Genomic DNA, 5,000 nt, shown 5'->3' on the forward strand with positions numbered 1-5,000 from the left:
TCTAACCCCTCAATGGATTGCCCGAGAATCGAACTAGCGACCACCAAGATGGCAAGCCAAGACCATACAGATCACGCCACAGACGCGCTTTTCACCAGTTGCTGTTTAGGGGATCATTAGCATCTGGACATTCTCGTGTTAGTGATGGTTTTCATGACGTCCTACTTTCTAATTTTGCTTGAGCAATATTTAGGACAAATGAAAAGAGTTGTTTTCATGCTTCTGATAAGATGTACGTTTTCATTTTAGTCATAATACTACACGAATGCTTTCATATCACTTTTGAGAATTCACTGTCGTGTTTAATGGCAAAATCAATCTTGTTTTCTTAAGACGGTTTCATATCACTTTTGAGAATTCACTGTCGTGTTTAATGGAAAAACTATATACTGTTTTCTGGAAAAAAAATTAGTTTTGTGATTTAGACAGCAAGTGCTGTACACACACTTCACTTTGAACCGGTCTTTGAATATGTAGACGGAATGACTGAATGTTTCCACTGGTAGTGTGGGCTATAGATTTACAGGGCGAGAAACGTTTAAGAATGGACGTTATTTAGGTAATAATGTGAACGTATTTGAAAATCTGAATTGTTTCCAGAGTAAATAAAACAAAAAAACACACACACGCAAGGGAAACGGAGTATCGGAAGAACGGGAAATTCGCTAAGCTTACGAGAATACAGACAAAAGAAAATGAAGGTGAATTAACATCTATGGAAAACAAACTTTATGCAAGAGTTTCTGTAAAGAAATTCATTTGTTTAGTAGTTCTATTGCTGATATAAACGTGATATTTTCTTCTCTATAAATTTATATATATATATATATATATATATATATATATATATATATATATATATATATATATATATATATACTAGCAGGACCTCATTAAACCTCGATGGTATCAAACGGAGATATTTATAAAAAAAAAGTTACAAGCTTTCTAGGACTAACAGTCCTCATTGTCAAGTATCCGAGTTGGTCCAGGAAAGCTTCCAACATTGTTTTAAATAAATATCTCCGCTTGATACCATCCAGTTTTAGTGAGGCCCTGTTAGTAATTGTATTATTAATACACAGAACAACTATGTAAGTGATAAAGTATATATGTACGTATATGTTTATATGAATTTTTATCACATCACCGTGATTCATATACATGCATTAAGCTACAAATGTCCTTTAATATCCAATTCGCTCTACCTCGGAATTAATACATTTTCATATATGTTCACTAAACCGAAAGGGAATATTTTTTATTTTATAATAATTTCGTCCTATCGTGGATTCGAACCAGAGGACAGAGGAGAAATGGGGACTTCAGTAAAGTTATCGACTCGGCCAACAAATCCTGATTTCTCCTCTGTCCTCTGGTTCGAATCCACGAAAGGACGAAATTATTATCAACTAAAAAAAATTCCCTTTCGGTTACCATATATGGAAATATATTAATTCCCAGGTAGAGTGAATAGGATATTAAAGGACATCTGTAGTTTAATGCATTAGATATATATATATATCTATATTATATATATATATATCTAGATATATAGATATATATATATAGATATAGATATATCTATATATGATATATATATATAGATATATATCTATATATATAGATAATATATATAATCGTACTATACATATATATATATATATATATATATATATATATATCTATCTAATAATATATATATAGATAATATATTTATTGATATATATAGATATATATATTATTATATAGAAATCTATAGATATATATATATATATATATATAGTATATACTATATATATATATATATATCGATAATATATATATATATATATATATATATATCGATATATATATATATATATATATATATTATTATATAAACATAATATATATATATATATATAATATATATATATATGTGTGTGTGTGTGTGTGTGTGTGTGTGTGATGACATTAAAAAACATCTCATGTTTCATCCTTTAATTATCTTTCTTGTAAACACAACACAAAACTACCTACATATATTTGCTACCGAAGGTGGAGCAAGCCAATAAAAGAATACGCTTGTAATAGCTCTGGTCCGGATGGAGGATGAGAACGAATGTGATTGGATAGGCCTACTTAAGCCTCTCCCTACGGCTGAGTATGTCTGCCGTAGACTTGGCTGCTTAAACTTAAAAAGGTAATCAATCTTTAATTAGTCTTTAATTGCCCCACCAGTGGGAGGCCAGCCTCAGACCCGAAGGTGAATTTACTTTTGGGCAACGATAGGAAATGAATCAGTACAACCGACAAACAAATTGCGCCGTCCTATCATATTGAACCTTACGGCGTTTCTGTATATGTTTATTCGCTGGCACTGTTTCGCCTTTATCGCCATTCAATTACCAGCGTGGCTGCTCTGGGTCTAACCGACCTTACGGTCGGGGACCATAAGGCCGTTTTTCCGTTGGGTTTCGCTCCCTGATACTATGCCAGGATACCTTTTCATTAAGTTCGGTTTTTCATTATAGGAGCTTCGGGTGTCTCGTACATACCGGTTCTGCTTTAGCAAATAGGGATCGCAGTCTTGGTCTCCTGTTACGGAGTAACCGAATGACAGGGCAACACTTTTCAGTTGTTCTATTGGCGCTTTTATTTTGTTATTTGTAGAGATGGTAGTTTTATTTTTTTCTTCTTCAGTACTTTTATTAGAATTAATTGTTTCGTGGAATCGTACAAGTGGAAGAAAGGTATGTTTTTTTTTGCGTGTGCGGCAAATTTCTCGAATTCATTTCCTCGGTAAATTCCACGAAAGCAATTGCTCGAAAAATAATTTCTCGAACTATCAATTCCTCGAAAGCCAATATTGTTGAGAATACTAATGATCATTTAAAGAATAGATATTGGCTTTCGAGTAATGTGCCTTTCGAGAAAAATACTTTAAAAAAATAATTTTGCAAATAAATCTGTTTTAGTTTACATAAGTAGAAAGGTTAAAAAAAGTAATACACGGTTATTGAGGAAATTGTAGTTAAAATACAACAAAGATTACAATTTTGTTTATTGAACAAATTTCACTTAGAATAATGACGGGCACGTTTTCATTATCACTGTTCATTTTCATACGTTTAAAAAATATTTTTTGCAAATAAAACTTTAGTTTTCATAAGCAAAAGGTTAAAAGAGTAAAAACATAAAAAGTGTATTATTGCCAAAATTTACTCAATCAAAATGAAATATTATACGCAGGACTTCTTAAATATTATTGTACATTGCATTCTTCGTCATACTTCGTTACGATGTTCAGTAGTCTCATTGCACAGTCACGGTACTTTTTTCTGCTTACAGCTGTACTATCGCCTCCCACATATTCTGTCAATAGTGCTCGTTAACAGACCTGGTAATGCTTGTTTGGAATACTAATGATCGTTTCAAAAATAGATATTGGCTTTCGAGAAATATGCCTTTCGAGAAACTGATAGTTGGAGAAATTATTTTTCAGCAATTGCCGTCGAGGAATTTTGTTTGCCGTCTTTACTTTATGCATGCGTAGGTGCGCGTGTAAACATGTCTTTCGAAAATTGCGTAAAAACAGGACAATGAATATAACATAAGAGACAGTTTAAAAAATCATTCAACTTGAATATAGTTTTCTTGTGATTTTTTTTCACTTTACGGCAACACGATTCTCATTCTTCTCCGTGAATCATAAAATCATAATTTCATTCTTATACACGGAGTCTCACCCTTTAAGCGTATCTTTTAAAAATATTTGTAATTTTGGTACGAAGAATGACGATAATTTACACAAAGAAAACGAAAAGCTTTGCAGGAATAACTTCCGACCGGCTTCTCTCTCTCTCTCTCTCTCTCTCTCTCTCTCTCTCTCTCTCTCTCTCACCAAAACGCAGTTAAATTTTTATCTTCCTTATCCAACAACAAATATATACCGCTTCACATACGATCTCTTTCTCTCTCTACTTGCCAGGCAAAACGTTCTCTCTCTCTCTCTCTCTCTCTCTCTCTCTCTCTCTCTCTCTCTCTCTCTGCCGCATTAAAACTAATAATTTTTTTCTGTTCTTAACAATTTTCAATTAGTAATAAAGAGGCAGAAAATGAGCGCCGATCTATGTATATGAATATTATTCATAAACCTCATAGAATGGGCCAGAATATGACGTTCAGAAATCAGCAATGGTTAAGGTCACATGAACGAGGCCTGATCCGACCTCCAGCTTACTCGCGACGCGTGCAAGATTTTCCCTCAACCGTAAGTTGTTACGGTAATACTCCTAACTTAACGTGAAGTGGTCTTCGTAATAAATACTCACACTTTAGTAATACTCATACTAACCACAAGGATCAGATAAAAAGGACACAAATTAAACACGCACTTATATTCTCAAGTGTAAATTCATTTATCAAATATATAAAAACGTGTTAAATTCTACGGCAAAATATCCCGTTGTTTCATCAACGAAAATTTTAAAATACGCTATATTTTATTAGAAGTAACTTTTCTGTACTGATTAACATGCACATTATCTATTTTTTTTTACATTTTCATTCTTATAAATAAATCATAAGTATCCTATCCTAAAATTCCTGTATCTTTAACTCAACGCGAAACACCTTTTTCAGACCTTTTTTGGCTTTCCTACACATCCCGCCCCCAACTACCAACAACAAAGTAGTTTGTAGGGTCACTCCCCGAGCTAGCAAAAATTGAATAGCAAGACTATTGCCATGTGATCAGTACGTATTGTCTCCACGTTGTACAATATTGTATAGAATACAGTAACTTAAATTTTCAGATCTTAAAAACTACTGAGGCTAGAGGGCTGCAAATTGGTATGTTGATAGTCCACCCTCCATTCATCAAACATATCAAATTGCAGCCGTCTAGCATCAGTAGTTTTTATTTTATTCAAGGATAAACTTAGCCATCATCATAACAACACAGGCCACTACCTGGCCGTGGTTAGAAGTTTCACGGGCCGCGACTGAGAGTTTCA

This window comes from Macrobrachium nipponense, chromosome 17 (genome assembly GCF_015104395.2).
Source record: "Macrobrachium nipponense isolate FS-2020 chromosome 17, ASM1510439v2, whole genome shotgun sequence".
NCBI classification, from domain to species: Eukaryota; Metazoa; Arthropoda; class Malacostraca; order Decapoda; family Palaemonidae; genus Macrobrachium; species Macrobrachium nipponense.